The following is a 16,973-nucleotide window of genomic DNA, read 5'->3' on the forward strand; positions in this document are numbered from 1 at the left end:
TTTCTTTTTCAGGTTTGAAGTTTCTGGCATCCAGGAAGGAAAACCCAATACTTTCATTATTTAGAAAGGGAAATGTAACAGCGATTGGAAACACTCTTTCACAATATGAAGTGAATATTCATCTTCCTAAGAAACACTTCTCTTTAAGAAAAAGGTATGAGATTCTGTCGTTGGCTCTTTAATAATTCCAGAAGTTGAGTGATTTACGCCAGACCTGGAGAGCACCGTGTTTGCCTGCCATCTGTCCCAGCTAATCTCTGAATTCCATCTACAAACGCGGATGACTTACAACTTCCCTGATTAATGGCATCTATCATTTTCTTCGTAACACAGAGCAATTAATCTCGCCCTGTCCCAGGGGTCCGCCGCAGTAATAGGTTTGGGGGGAGAAGCAGCCCGCAAAAGTCCTTTTGGAAATAACACCCGTTTCGTCATTTTTCCCCTCTTTCCCCCCTTTTTTCCCTTTTCCACCCTCCCCTCCCTTTTTTTCTTTCCCCTCCTCTCCCCCCCCCCCTTTTTTCCCCCGTTTTTTCCCTCTTTTCTTTCCTTTTTCTCTTTTTCCCCCCCCCTCTCCCGTCCCTCCTTGTTTCACACTCCTGACGACGCACCAGCGCCCGGAGCTCCCTGACCCGGCTCTGGCCCTGCGCCCAGGCGCGGTGCCCCCCCGCCGCCCGCCCGCCCGCCCGCCCGCCCGTCCGCGGGGCTGGGGCCGCGCTGCACAGCGGGTAAACTCGGATCCCAGGGGGCGGCGGGCAGGTGCCCGCTCGGGCCGGGCCGGGCCGGGCCGGGAGGAAGAGGAGGAGGAAGAGGAGGAGAAGGCGGCCGCAGCTGCATTGCGGATGGAGCCGCTGGCTCTTGGGGAGGGGCGGCCGGGTGGCCGCGTGATGCCGGGGGGGGCGGGTGAACGCCCGCGGAAGGGAGCGTGGGCGGCGCGGGGCACCGGGGGGACGCGCAGCCTCCGCCCCGCCGCAGGAGGGAGGTGCTGCCGCCGCCGCGTCCCGGCGCGGGGAGCGGAGCGGCGAGGTGAGTGCGGGCGGGCGGGCGCGGCGGGGTGCGCGGTGCTGCCCCGGGGCGTCCTCCCACCCTGGGGGGAGCAGCTGCCCCGGGTTCGCCCTACCCGGGCAGCGGCGAGGTGCGCGGAGCCACCGCAGAAAGGTGCGGGGAAGGCGCGCAGCAGCCCCGCGGCGCTGGGATGGGAAGTTACGGGCGGCTGCGGCGGGCGGCCTCGGAGCCGGGCTCTCACCTGCGCCGTGCGCTTCGTCCTCTCTCCGCCGCTCGGTTCGGTTAAACCGGGACCTTGCGCACCGTGCCGGGCAGAAGCGTGGGTCCCCGGGCCGCCCCGGCTCGGCTGGGAACGAGTCGGGAGTTGGCTTGTTCTGGAAGTCGGTGCGGACTGTTACTGCCGCGGAGTTGCAAAGGCGGCGGGGCGTCCGGCTGGGAAAACTGCTCGGGATTTTTGTAGCTGTTACGTAGAGTTTAACAATCTTAAAAGCGGCTGCTTAGCTGTGGTTGCACTCTTGGGGGGTGGGGGGCAAAGCAAAAAAGTATGACGTGAAGCCATGTCTATAAAAAGCAAAGAATACGCTGGGCGCGAAGAAGCCGTCGGGAGAGGGTTTGCCAGGCTTTCCGCAACCGAGCCTTCGGCTCAGGAGTGAAACTGTCGAGTTGCTTTCTGAAAGCAAATGATTGCTCTCTCTGAAAGACGCTAGACAAAAAAAAAAAATCTCATTTGTCAGATTCCTTTGTACGTGTTACAGGAGTTGGGTTGTAGTTGCTCCCTTTATGTAGTAGCAGAAGTACAACTCTGTGCCTGGAAGCGTTCGGTGCTGTTACTTATATGGTTACAGGGTGTTTTGTAACAGGACTGGGGAAGCTGATGCTGAAAGGGTAGCGAAGAGGCATGTGAGAAGAGAGCAGAGGGGATGGGGACAGGCTTATATCCCATACGTTGAGAGTTCTCCTGGAGCACTCTTAAACAACTGAAAGGAAAGGAAAAGGTATAATTAAAAAAAAAAAAAAATCACTCTTATAGTAAATGCTGTTGGCATAAAGCTAAATTCAAGGTGATTTGTGTTTTCTTTTGATAACTCAAGTGAAATGTAAATGTGTGGTATTATGGAAACTGAAAAAAAATAGTTCTGGGTTATGGATGCATTTTTGTGTGTTGTATGCACTATTTAATGTGTAACACCAAGGTTGGGATGCTTAATTCTGAGTTAAGATTCTGATGTGGCTACATTTAGCAATTTATAAATCAGCAGTAAGTTTGATGGAGCTGCACTGGTGAAAGTTGTTTTAACAGACTCTTGTACTTCATAAAAAATGTCCACTTTTTAAAAAATGATCAGGTCATCCTTTAGTTTTAATGTTTGTAGGATAACATAATAAAATTATTTGCCCCTTGTGCATAGGTCACAGGACCTGTCCTGTCACTTCCTAATTTTAGTCCTCTTTCCCAAAGATCCTATTGAGAAAACCTTTTTTTTTTTTCTGACAGATCTCTTGGAGGGCATCTGGAAGACAGGGGGGATGAATGTTATCAAAGTTGCTTGAGAACAGCGTGCTGTGCTTTGGGAGCAGGTCATTTTTTAGGTACACATTGTCTATAATGTGTTACTGTTTTGGCCATACTATTGGCTTTATTTTGGAATGACTTAATTTCTATTAAGGCCATTGGTATAATATTAGATAATAATTTCAGACTATTTTTTAATCAAGATTTGTGTGACTGGTTAATTTTGTTACACCTGTTTTGACTTGACATTTAGCAGGGCTGTAGTGATGTATCTTTTTCTTACCTGAAGTTATCAGAAGTTTCATTGGGTTTACGGCAGTACTGGAATAATGAAAGTTTTCTGGTGAGATGGAACGTGCTCTACTTTGCCCAGATTTTTTGCCCTTGGAACGGATTGAGGCTTAATATTGTCAATGACTTGTCTTTGTAAACTAAAGATTTTAGGGCATCTTTAGCAACTATCACTTTATTCCTGGTGTTCTATGATTCGTTTTACTGGGCAGTACAACATACCAGAAATTCCAGCTGAGGTTAGGCACTTGGATCCACATTTATCTTCCCACATTGTGCGTTTTATGACAAGAGGGACTAGTGGGAAGCTGACAAAGTGATAATATTCTGTCATAGTATTTCTGTAGGCTATATAGCATGTCAGTGTACCATATATTACAGCAGTCATACGTAGTGTATTTGTCACAGCTGGCCGTAAGAGTGGGGGAAGCGAACTATGGTTGCCTCAGTTAAGACCTCCTTCAAATCCACATGAGAGCAACAAAGTTTTTATTTGGATCCTATTGAAGCATTAATGCAGTCAGAGAAGAAAGGGATAATTTTAACAGTTAGTTTGTACTTGATACTGAAAATCTTACTGAATTAATGGTTCCACTGAAGTAGGCAAATCTCGTGCTTTCCATTCTTAGTAGTTCCTTTGGTAAATATTTGGTCAATGTAAGCTGGGTAAAATTCCTTGTCACTTCTGTCTCCCTGACCACTTAAATTCTAAAGGTGCAAGACACTGCTTTATCACAATTAATCAATAGTTAATCAATGTATACAAAATCTATTCAGAATATAATCAGGAAGAGAAAGCATTTTAATTTTTGTCTGAAAAGCTGCAAAACTGTATTAAATTAATTCTTATCCATAGCACAGTCTATCTTCTCCAGCTCTATTTCATTAGAGTGAAAAGACAATGTGTAGATAATGTAAGGGATATCCTGGGATTTGTTTCTTTAATAACATGGAAAAAATTCTTGCTTCGTCATTTATTTTCTCATGTGCTTGTGACTTTTACCTGACAGGGTTTGAAACCAGGACTAAATGTGTGGTGAAGGAGATGCAGGAAAAGATGAGCTAGAATGCTAATATGTACTTATATCTGTCGTGGTTTAACCCCAGCCAGCAACTAAGCCCCACACAGCCGCTCGCTCACTCCTCCCTGGTGGGACGGGGGAGAGAATCGGAAGAGAAAAAGTGAGAAAACTCGTGGGTTGAGATAAAGACAGTTTAACAGGTAAAGCAAAAGCCATGCACAGAAGCAAAGCAAAACAAGGAATTCATTCCCTACTTCCCATGGGCAGGCAGGTGTTCAGCCATCTCCAGGAAAGCAGGGCTCCATCACACGTAACCGTTACTTGGGAAGACAAATGTCTGAATGTCCCCTCCTTCCTTCTTCTTCCCCCAGCTTTATATGCTGAGCGTGACGTCATATGGTATGGAATATCCCTTTGGTCAGCTGGGGTCAGCTGTCCCAGCCGTGTCCCCTCCCAACTTCTTGTGCACCCCCAGCCTACTTGCTGGTGGGGTGGGGTGAGAAGCAGAAAAGGCCTTGACTCTGTGTCAGCACTGCTCAGCAGTAACTAAAACATCCCTGTGTTATCAACACTGTTTTCAGCACAAATCCAAAACATAGCCCCATACTAGCTACTACAAAGGAAATTAACTCTATCCCAGCCAAAACCAGCACGCTCTCCACCCCTTATTTCACAGCATTTATGTCATGCTCAGGTCTCACGCTATCCAATACATCCCCGTTAACCACCCCCCCCTCCCCCTTCCTATCTTTTGATGTAATACACAGATATCATTCCCTTAGTCTATGGACCACCCCTGTAAAATGTCTTTAAAATATCCATTGAGTTCATTTAGTCCATGACTTTGGGCTCCATCTGTGATGGTGGTCACTGAGGACAGGAGAGGTGGTGTGTTGTGTGGAGTTACTGGGCACCAAAGCCGGCTCAGGTCGGGTCACTGCTGCACTTGCACTGCTTCTTCTAAGGCTTGTCCTCCATTGGTTCAGGTGGTTCCTGCTATAGTAATTCCTATAACATGCAACTCAAATAATGGGATACAATAATTTAAAGGTTTTTTTTTCATTACAGTCTCCACCCCTGGTCCCTTTGGGCCAGGTTATAGGGTTTAACATTGCAATGAACTCCTCCCCTTGCTCCTAGCCTGGCTAGCAATGAGGGGTTCCTGCTATAGTAATTCCTGTAACATGCAACTCAGATCCCGGGTTGCAACAATTTAAAGGTTTTTCCATTACGGTCTCTACCCCTTGTCCCTTTCGACCAGACCATAGCGTTTAGCATTGCAATGAACTCCTCCCCTTGTCCCTGCTCTGGCTGGGGCTTATCCACAGACTGCATTCCCTTAAGGTTGTACCTGCTCCAAGTGGAGCCTTATCTATGAGCCACAGTCTCTTCAGGTGTACACCTGCTGTGGCATAGGCTTATTCACAGTCACAGTCGCTTTGAGGAGCACCTGTTCCAGCATGGCCTTCTCCATGGGCCACAATGCCTTCAGAGATACACCTGCTCCAGCGTGGCCTTACCCATGGCTGCAGGCCCTCCATGGGTGTACCTGCTCTGTTGTGGGCTTATCTATGGCCACATGCTTTGAGGTGCTCCAGCATGACCTCATGCACAGGCACTGATGCTTCAAGGTGTACCTGCTGCAGCATGGGCTTATCCACAGCCACAGATGCTTCGAGGTGTACCTTCTCCAGTGTGGACTTATCCTTGGGCCACAGCCCCTTAAGAGGTATACCTGCTGTGGCACAGACATAACCACAGCCACAGACGCTTTGAGATGTACCTGCTCTGGCATGGGCTTATCCATGGCCACAGATGCTTTAGGGTGTCCTGCTCCCACGTGGCTCATCCACAGGTCACAGTCCCTTCGACTCGAGTTCATACTGGAGTTCCAGCCTGCCCAGTACAGCAGCACAGAAGCAGCAGCAATGCCCTGGCCATCTGCCAGCCCAGGCGCATCACCATTGCTGTTATCAAAATGTTCCCAGGCCCAGTAGAGTAAGATGATCAGCAGTACAGCAAGTAGTGAAAGCAAAAAACAGCCACTAACGAGCACTAGACTCTAATACACAATGAGGCAAGCAAGCCCCGTGGCAAGCACAGGAGCCTGCAGCAGTAACAGCTATAAATTTGATCTGGCACATTCCAATCAAAGCTGTCATTATCTCAAACCCTTTGAGCCCCACATTGGGCACCAGAAAGGATTGTTGTGGTTTAACCCCAGCCAGCAAGTAAGCACCACACCACACAGCTGCTTGCTCACTCCCCCCGTGGTGGGATGGGGGAGAGAATCGGAAGAGTAAAAGTGAGAAAACTTGTGGGCTGAGATAAAGACAGTTTAACAGGTAAAGCAAAAGCCGCATGCAGAAGCAAAGCAAAACAAGGAATTAATTCACTACTTCCCATTGGCAGGCAGGTGTTCAGCCATCTCCAGGAAAGCAGGGCTCCATCACTCATAATGGTTACTTGGGAAGACAAACGCCATCACTCTGAACGTCCCCCCCTTCCTTCTTCCCCCAGCTTTATATGCTGAGCATGATGTCATATGGTATGGAATATCCCTTTGGTCAGCTGGGGTCAGCTGTCCCAGCCGTGTCCCCTCCCAACTTCTTGTGCACCCCCAGCCTACTTGCTGGTGGGGTGGGGTGAGAAGCAGAAAAGGCCTTGACTCTGTGTCAGCACTGCTCAGCAATAATGAAAACATTCTTGTGTTATCAACACTGTTTTCAAGACAAACCCAAAACATAGCCCCATACTAGCTGCTATAAAGAAAATTAACTCTATCCCAGCCAAAACCAGCACACATCACAGATTTCAGTCTGCTTTTCTGGGTTGTTCTGATGTAAAAGTTACTCTTTCTTCCAGAAGTAGAACTATTAATGAGCTAAAAATATTCAGTATCTTCTTTGAGCTGTTAGTTTTACTTATCATAAGCATGGAGCGCCTGTCAGAACTGTGCCCTGTCCTCAAACTACCACATGCAAGGAAGATACCCAATTAATACAAGAAGTGATTTTTAACTCTGTTTTAATTTGCAGGCCACTAATAATTTTCCAGTGGAATCAGTTTTCCATTTAAATCTTGCTGTCACTGGGCCTGTTTTTCTTAATTACGTATATTAGACCTCTTGGATGTCATTTGCATTTTACAGGTGGAAACTTACTGTTGTAAAATTTGAGAATCCACTTTAACTTTCAGATGGTTGGCTTGTAGTGTGTGGATGTATAGCGGCTTTCTTGAAATTTATGAGTGAAAACCGAGTCTTTCTTTCCACAGTTGTCCTTTTCTCCTCTGTTGTATATTTGGCAAAAAGGTCAATGTCACAAGTTAATGAAGTTGAGGCCTTGGACTGTTGTTGTAATTAATTACTCCTCATGTTCATAATGTATATAAGATTTTTTCTGTAGTAGAAACTTAGGGATGATTTGGAAATAAAGGAAATATTCACTTGGACTGCCAATGTAATGTAGCAATGGAAAAAGCAAAATATAACCTTATGATGCCTGAGGAGAAAAGGTTCTGAAAGATCTAATAAAATATTAGTGTCATCTCACAATAACCTACAATGATATGAAATGTTCTGATCGCTCATCTTCAAGGAGAAAGAGCTGAAATTGGACCAGGCACTGAGAAGAGCTAACAGGATGGTCTGAATATGTAGCGAGCCTGCCTTGTCATAGGGAGATAAGGGAGATCCCGGTTTGTTTGACCAAGTGAAATGAAAGCTAAGTAGGATACAGAGTTCATCTGCAAATTCAGGAGGGGATCAGCACAAGGGAAGCAGAACCTTGTGATAAAGGACATTGCTGGCATGAGAACAACTGAGTATCTACTATCCTGATAAAATTTTCTTGCAGAAATTCAGAGAACATCCCCCCATTAGAGCAAGTGGGTTCTGAAACACTCAGTGGCAGCAGAGAGGGGTGGGGAAATACTGCAGAAGTGCTGAGATGGAGTTTGTCCATTTTCCAGAAGGGATTATATGCTTAGCAGTGTTATGGGCCCGGGGAAATGGCTGCTTTTAGCTCCTGTCAAAGCTTTAAATGTCATGCCACGTAACATGCCAATCCAATTCCCCTTCAATCTGTTCAAAATGCAGCTTCGGAAACCCTTCGTTCTTTTTTGGCACATGCCAATGTTTAACCCCTCTCGAGTGACTTCTCCTCTTCTACGTCAGGTTTAAGCTGCTTGTCTGTGCCTTAGCAGGCTAAAGCCGTATTGTCTGCAGCCTGTCTCTATTCTTGTTTCCTTTGCCTTTCCTTCAGCAGCCCTCTAGGCTGCCTGAAGTGGGAGATTAATCTCTCCTGCTCTCTCATTCCTCAGTTTGTGCTTAGGACTGGCTCCCACTCTGTATGACCTGACACAGTCTTATAAATTCCCCCTGAAAACACATAATATTTAAAATGGTTTCCAATCATAGTCCTTTCATAAAAGGAATATGAAAAAATGGGCAATGTAGACCTTTTTAGACATTCTTCTTTCACCCTAAAATATCAAGAGCAGCAAGGAAATTGTCCACAGTAGTTTGTGGAGCTGCAACTCTGCTAACAATGACAGAGAATTTTAAAAGAAAAGGAAGGACAAGTTTAGAAGAGCTTTAATCTGAGGAATCTTGTTCTTTTTCTCTCTCTGTTTGTGTGTAGTGCATAAGAAAGTGTCATTTTGGTTTTGTGTGGCATGCCAGCATCTTCAGTGAAACTACTCACATTTCAGATAATAGCACAGGCTTCTATTTAGCTCTCAGTTGTTTCTTAGAGATGTCTTTCAGAGTAATCCATTAGCAGCCATTGTAGAGGATGTGCTGTACTCTTTCTGGTTAAAGCCAGGATGACAAAGTTTGGGAAATACTACTCTGTCGTTTGGCGGATACTTAGGTAACTCATGTACTTTGGGACTACTTGTTTGTCTGTTTGGGTAGAAATGAGTTTACTTCTAATACAATTTTATTTAATGGAAAGATACTTTAAATGGGTAATTTTAAATGTCGTAGATTCCAAATGGAGCAGGGTAAGTGGTACTAGCCCCCCTCTGGCGCGTTAGAAGATCGACGGTGGCTGTAGTGTTACGGAAATGGAAATCCAAAAGGCATCGGACAGTTGAGTTTGAAGCTTGGACATCTTCACATTGGTCAGTGTGGAAAGAGCTGAGAGAGACATGTTTAAGCCATTAATAGGAAACTTGGACGATTTTTTTGAAAATATCTCACTATGTTTATGAAATTATTTGCCGCCTCTGTGGCTTTTTATGTCCTCACTCTTGATTACTCTCCACTTTTTTTGTTTTCTTTTTATTTTTTTAAGCAGCTTCTCCTCCTCTTTGGTTCCTAATCACTTTATTCTATCTACTCCTATGTCTTTTAGTATCTGCATCACCAGAGCTAAGGCAATAGAAAGTTTTAAGTTGAATTTTTAAACAAATGCTGTCGATGTGTCAAACGTGTAAGTATATAAGGTCTATCAGTATTGTATTTAAGTGTCTGTGGGTAACTTACCAAAAAAATATATTATGAATGGTATTATATTGGTTTTTATTATGTTAAGACTTCTGGACAGAAATTTCATGGAGTGTTTAATATTACGTTTGCTTAATAAAATTTCAGCTAGGTTGTAAAATTATTTAATTTAGGATAAATTGCCTGAGGGAGCGAATAAACACATGATTATTGCCTCAAATAATTTACAATATGGGGTCTTTACTATGCAGAGTAAATTGTGTTATCAGTCTGAAATGCAAATAGCTCTATTGAAATCTATAATGTCATAGGGAGGCAAAATTACATTTTGTAACAAGAACAAAAAGGGCATTAAAGGAGCTTACTAATTTTAATTTAAAAAATAAGGAATTATATATTTATTCATCTTTCTCTTTGTGTTATTGCTAAGCTTGAGACTTGTTTTTGTTTGTTTGAGGAAAGAGAATAAAAGTGATGAGGAGGCTACCCCAGATCACTCAGTAACAATTTTGCCATAATGTTATCACCTACTTTAATGCATGTATAGGTTTTATAGTCCTATTTTAAAATTAGCCAATATCATAAAAAAACTAATCAGAAATCTGTATTTTTCAAAAATGAGTTTTATATAAATATGTTTCTGGGTGCTGTGGTTCTTCTTTTGAAAATGTGCTGGTCAAAGTCCTTTGATTGAAAAAGCTTTTCCCACTTTGCTTTCAGGGGGACTTAAAGTCTAAAGGTGGTATTTTAGACTCCCCCCGGTCTTTAAGAGTTCAGTTCTGTCACTGAAGGGGAGATGTGTTCTCCCATTGACTTTAATGTGTGTAACACTGGATTCTAATGGTCCAGTAACTGTATAATATGGTGGTGTTCCTCCAATTAGATACATACAAAAAGATTAATCTTAAAATAATAGAGGACAATTTTGAGAAATCCACTACAGTGACCATGTGATTATGTGAATTATCAGTTGCACGTAAAACTTACTAAGGATGATGGATAGAAATCCCAGATAGAAACAGTTGTAACGATACAGCTTTTGTAGTCTCTGAAATTAATTTAATAAATGTTTTGGAGATTGACTAATATACATATAATGACTCTTTTTGTTTAGGTCAATGTAAAGTCTAATATATCTTGGAGATTAGTATTGATCAGAGTAAAGCCAAAATCAATCTTGGATTTTGAGGGTCATTGCACTTGGAAATAGGGTGCAATACAGAAGATACTGCAAATGTGAGGTTGTGGAAGGCTTTTACAGTATACTTTTACTTAGTTGTAGTGTCTAAAAAAATGGACAACCTGGTAAAAGATTAGTTATTTAAATAAATAATAAGTTAAACTTCTTACGTCTTTCCTTAGTTTGACAGATGATATCCAACCTTCTTGAAGTCGGTATTAAAGTTCCCTTTTGCTTCACTGGTGGAGGAGTTTTGTCCTCCCTGTTTGAAGTCATGAGCTGGTGTTGAGGAAAAGGTTAACCTATGTTTGTTTAGAAATATTTTTTTTTAACTGGTAAATTGTTTTCTGTCTTGACTCTCTTCCTTAGATGTTCTGGTCAAATTCAATCTGTGCAGTTGGAGAAGTACATGTGTAGAGAAGTGAAAGAGGTAAATTACAATACAATGTACCCTTCAAATATTGCATAGCAAGCATAATCAATTTCACTGAAGGTGAACTAGTGCTACTTGCTAAATAAGAAATGTTTGAACAGAACATTTTATTTTTATTTTTTTAAATAGATTTTTTTTTTTTTTTGCTTGACCTGATATAAAGTCTCTGGCCTGGGTACCTCATTTAAAAATAACCTGGTGGAAATTTTGAAGATCTTGGCTGAGAGTTTTCAACAGAAGTAAGTCTTTCTGAAAATCTGACTTGACTGAAATGTCTATTCTGTATAAAGTGAAATAGTGCAAACAGTATTTTATCCAAGATTCCTCTGTAAAAGTTATCTTGCTTTTCCCTTATATTTTCAGAACCTAATAAAATAAGTTAAGGTTGTTCTATTTATCTTCTGCACAAAAGTCGTCTTCTGATATAACTTTTTCTGCAGAAAGCACTGGATGATGTTCTCCACAGTTAATTGGTATAATTCCATTGATGTCTGTGGTGATACTTTGGCCTATCATCTAGCCTTATATATTAAAGTCTCAAAAACTATAGTTAAGCTGATAGACTATGCATTTATATTTATGAATGGATACATATTTATGATCTTAATGATGTGTTTGAATGCAAATGGAAGTTTATATATACATGCACATGTATATAAGATTCAGGGACCCTGTAGCATTGTCCTTGAAAATGAAAGCCTTCTATAAATGCAAGCTATTGATATTGGAAGTGATCTTCAAAGCTGCTCCATTTAAAGATATTTAACTATTAATAATGAGCTACATCCCAGATACACCATTAGTTTGTATTCTGAGAGATCAAAGTGCCAAGATTATAGACAGAAGTTCTCAGGCTAAAGTCCTTTTACCAGAGCAGCTCTTCTTATCAGTGGACTTCTCCTGAATTTCTCATAATAATTATCAGCAGAGAAAATCTGCAGTGTGGATATTAAGAAATTCACCTTATTTGTACCTGAAATAACACTCTGAAATGTATTAGCAGGAATTCTTAGAGAGAGGACTAATATATACCACCTTTTGCTGCACTGAAAGTAATACAGTTGCTCTGGATTTAAGGCAGGCTAGGCCAAAAAAAAAAAAAAAAATCTGATAACTGTTTTTCAGAAGAAAATTCTTTACTAATCAGAATGAACTTATTTTTAAAAATGCCTCAGAGAATGTGACTTTCAGTGTAGAAATATTTTTCTTCTTACTCAAATGTTTTGGATGGAATTTGCAAGAAGATTATTTTCCAATTGACATTCCCACGTAGGATAGTATTTAGGTCAGTTTTACTAATTAGAAGAAGTTTGTCCACAACCATATCTTAATGCTTCCTGCTCCTCTGTTTTGGATGCTCACAAAAGAAGATACTAGAATTGAATTAAAGGGTTGTCATTCTTTAGCTTCCTAAAAGAAGGAAGCAATATAGTAATAATATTATATTATAATAGTAACATTATATTTTCTGGGTTTTTTAAATTTTTTCTTCTTCAATGGAACTAATACATTGTGGTCAGAAAAAGTAATGATTTTTCCGTTGTGCTCGACCTCTATATTAACACTTGCTTACTGTAGGAATTATTAAATAAATCGCAGAAAGAACAAATCTACCTTGAGCTAACTAATCAGCCTCAAGATGCATGCGAGTTCTTCACAGCAATATGTTCTTCAGAGTATGGAATTCAAATACTAATATATTTAATATGTGAGACCTTTAATGCAGAAATGTATTATGACAAGTGATGCAGCCACCTGATTTATTTATTTATTTATTTTTGAAGGGCCCACTCAAAGTGGGTCATGCTTGCACTGTGCAAGCTGACTTTGAGAAAGTTTGGAGACGGTATGAAACTTGACCTAGATTTTTCAACTGGGACTTCAGAAACTGGCCTGAAGGAAAAAATCAAGCTTTATAAAGTTTTTTCTCTGCATGGAAATGTTGATGTTTGGCCACTGATTTCATCCCATTCGAGCAGTTCATATATTAAATGTGCATCTGAGTTAGGGACTGTTTTATTTCTTCATCGGAGAGTCTTATTCACTAAGTGAAGTTAATTATAATTTATATCTGTGTAAGAGCAGAGGAGGCTCAATTGCATTTAGTCAGGCACATATCTAAAAAGATGATGTTGTATGTCCGAAAAGCAGTTCCTTATAATTTTTAATGCTTTGTTGATTTTCAGTAATGGAATTGCGTACTTTTGAAGTAAAACACTATTTTGCTTTTAAAAAACTGAAGATTATTATAGCACTGATACTTCGTTGCAAAGCAGTGCTGCTTTGATTGGTCTCAGGAGTCTCTAGTAGTGTTTTGCTTGAACTCTGTCTCCAACTATATTAATATGCTACAGTTTCTCACAGAGAAAACAGATCACAATCCAGATCTTCTGCCTCTTACAGTATTAACTAATCATCATAGAATACTACCATTGTCTTTGAGTCTGAAAATTTTACAGAAATTTCAGTCAATTTTTACTGAGAAAAAAAAAAAGTGAGTTTTACATTGGTAAAAGCAGGACATCGGGGATGCCTGTTAGTAGTGTGGCTTGGTGTGTTGCTTTTTTAACTACTATCATAATTCTACTTTTCCAAAGTGGAAAGGTGGCTGCCAGAATACCGAAAAAGTTTGTGAAAGGAGAACAGCTATTTGCCCTCAGTTACTGTAGTTTTTGTTTTGGTGATCTAGGTTGCTCTCTTCCCTCTGAACTTCTCCAGCCCTTTCACAATCCTCTAACAAGTCCCAACAGCTCTTATTTTGCTAAGCTCTCTGCATAAAAGGATGGCCTGTCTTCTGTTTTTCTTATACACCAGAACCTGTAGTGATCAAAAAGGAGACTGATGCTTGGGATTTTTGGCACTGAGTGACACTAGTATTTTGTTGTGATTCAATATTTTACGTGTTGATCTAGTCAGGTTTAACAGGTTTCCTGTAAGCACGTACAAGGTCCACTTTAAAAATGAGGCAAACGGGTGTAGAGATCATCCGTGAGACAGAAAGCGATGGCATGATCTGATCCACTAATACCAAAGACAATGTAAAGACTTCTATTAGACGGGGTCCTCTTGGACCACTTTGTGTACGCCTTAGAGCATTTCTAATCCATTAAATTGCAATGCTTTCTAGGCAAACCTCTTCCAAGTATCTGTGGTTTTTGGCTTATAACAAATGTAGTTTTGTGTTATAAAAGTTTAGTGGTTTTCTGATACAGTTTTGCCTGCCCCATGAAAGTTTTTGGGAACACTTGGGATTATCACTTTTTTCTTCTGGTTTCGGAAAGAAGCTTGTCAAGATTTGAAGAGAGCTTCTTAGCTCTTTGTCATGATGGTAGCAGTTTTGGTGACCTAGCTGCTTAGTCAACTTGCAAAATCATTGGAAGCAACCTTATTTGGGGCAAAGAACAAGTATTTTACACAGCTCTGCTACAATCAACTTTATACTATGAATTTGTTGTATCAGAGGAGAAGGCTTACTCATGGGAAGCAGTGGAATTAAATGCCTCCCATCTGAGTGCCGCAGCTCTTTGTGTACGCTCGAGGCATAACTTGTCATAAAAGTGCTACTGATAAAACAAAGGCCCTTTTCTATTACTTTTTGTCCTACTTGCTAAATAAAAAGTACAGACAATCACAATAAGTAGCAACGCTTATTGTAATCACGCAAAAGAAAAATCAAGTTATTCAACTGAAGTAATTAGAATCTTTTTGTTGCTTAACTTCTGTGATTTTTTTTTTTAAGATTGTTCTGTATAATCTTGTGGTTAGCCCTATAAGCAGTTTCCTAATGTAATCATAGAATCAATAAGGTTGGAAAAGACCTCTGAGATCATTGAGTCCAACTGTCGACCCAACACCATGTAATGGTAATTACATGGTGTATAATGTATAATGACATTATGTAATGTCATTATATGGACTGAACCACAACTTAAGGCAACTGCCATTCAGTGCATGCGGTGTAGCAAGAATGGCTTTGGGTAAAATTGCTTTGTGAAGCATTTTGAAAATTAACTTTTTGTCATTTTTGTTTACTTGTTTCTCATGAACAAAGGAGACTTTTTCTCTCAGAAATATAAATGGCAGAGTATGCTAATGAGTCAAAAATTCCTTCAAGTACTCTAAAAGAATGTTACAGTACCAAGAAGAACTAAGGTTCTGATTTCAGGCTTCATCAGCCAAAGGATGCTGTTTGGAACAAATTCTGCCTGAGGTCGCAGCTAAAACATCTATTTAACTAGTCTTGGTATAAAGATTTATGTCTTAATAGACTTCTAAAAGAAATTAATAATTCAAAAAGACATGTTAGTAAATAATTTAAATAACTGATTTTAAGCTAATAGTCATTAGTTGCCGATGTAATATTTCTGAAGAACAGTTCTCCAATAGAAAATAATGTGTGGCAAGACTAGAATAAGAGAATAAGTTGACAGTCTTCAATATGTGAAACGCATTCTTCTACTTGCCTGCTGCCATTATTTCTCTTAACTGAGTAAATAAGCTTACACGCTTTCAGTATTTAAGATTGGATATGGACACAAGCTTGGGCACTGAAGGATGTAAGTAGTAGAAGGGACTTGGCTGCAGTTTAAGGTATACAAACATGTACAGCGTGACCAGTTCCTAATAACATTTGGGTAATGATTTAAGGTAAGTTTTTTGTTTGATATCTTCATTACAATTGGAAAACTTTCCTCCTTAAAGCCATTTAGAAAATAAAAAAGTTCATCATATACTTTAAAAGGAGCTCAGCTGTGATCTTTGGATAGTGCTGATGCTTCTGCAAGGATTCATGTGATGACATTTGGAGACTTCACGGTTTGTTTGGTGTATACAGACCTTTTGCATTTTCTTGTGGCATGACCTAGGCTTAACTCTAGAGATATATTCCCCATATCTTGTGTAGAAACCTGTATGGCCCATTATGGTTTTATTTTTCTGTTTGCAGTTTCTTATTCACCAGAAATACCATTTTGAGTCAGTGGAAAGAAAACCTTGAATAGTGTCATCTTAGGCTTAGCTAAGTCCTCAATTTATGTACAAGTGCAGTTAATTGCATTGCTGAATTCAGTATACTGTATACATTAAAATATGAAAGAAATAATATAGCACCAGCCATAACATGGGAAGACTTTTTTTTTTAACTTTGACCAGTTCAGTAACTATTTTAATAACTTCTAAATAGCTTACTGGACACTTTTTTTTTTTCTTTCAGTTCTTGATACATTACAAAGAAAATTCCTTCAGTTCTTGATACCTTGAAAAAATAATGAATTTTTTGTCAATATAAAGGAGATTTTAATGTTTGCTGTTTACTGCTGTTCATTGGTTAGATTATTAGCAATAGATACATATAAAGATGTTAAAAATACATACTGTACTAAAGTTACTAAAATGTAAAATCTAAATATTTTCTGCACTTTGAAATGTTGGGGAATAGAAAGGAAATTATAAGAGTATCTCTACTGGATCAGAGTAAAATTGAAAATTTCCAACACTAGCAATTAATTGATTCTTAAGAAAGAGTGTAAGAAACAGAGGCAGCACAAAGTGATCTTTTGCTTGGAAGAGACTGTCGGCTTCTGCTGGTCAGTAATTTGGTGTATTCCAAGTCTAGATCTCTGTGTGATCATCACGTTTAATGATTTATGCTTTACTACCTTCTATAATCCTCCTTTTTAGCATTTGACCTCCAGAGTATGTTGTGACAATGAATTCCACAAAACTGTTAAGCATCTGTAAAATAACTCTTCCTTGCATTTGAAAATTGCCAATAATTTTATTAAATGGCCTCTAGTTTGTGAGCCTCCACTTCTCTTTCATACCCTTTTGATTTTATGGGTATATGTAATGTTCTAGCCCTTCTGTATGCATCTCTCTTCCATGATGAAAAAAACTTTTCTTATAAAAGTCAAAAGTATAATCTCTGAGCATCCATGTTGCTGTGCCCTATGTCCTTTCTAGTTCTTCTGTATCTCTTTGTGATGGAGTAGAGAACAGCAACCAGAATTTGATCTACCAGGTAGCTGTCTGTTTTTATAAAGTCACATTATGATGATTCTTGGTTTGTTATCTAAATCTTT

At 40.3% G+C, this 16,973-nt stretch overlaps 1 protein-coding gene across 1 annotated transcript in view; it reads left to right on the forward strand.

Annotated features, from left to right (window-relative positions):
* Window positions 1-1,011: 1,011 nt before the first annotated feature.
* The window catches only part of THSD7A (thrombospondin type 1 domain containing 7A), a 305,894-nt gene continuing 289,932 nt past the window's right edge, over window positions 1,012-16,973 (forward strand). The window contains exon 1 of the mRNA XM_076331421.1: window positions 1,012-1,023. The gene's annotated coding sequence lies outside the window, so the exon portion shown is untranslated. The remainder of the gene's footprint in view (window positions 1,024-16,973) is intronic.

The sequence above is a fragment of the Aptenodytes patagonicus genome, chromosome 2 (assembly GCF_965638725.1).
Source record: "Aptenodytes patagonicus chromosome 2, bAptPat1.pri.cur, whole genome shotgun sequence".
NCBI classification, from domain to species: domain Eukaryota; kingdom Metazoa; phylum Chordata; class Aves; order Sphenisciformes; family Spheniscidae; genus Aptenodytes; species Aptenodytes patagonicus.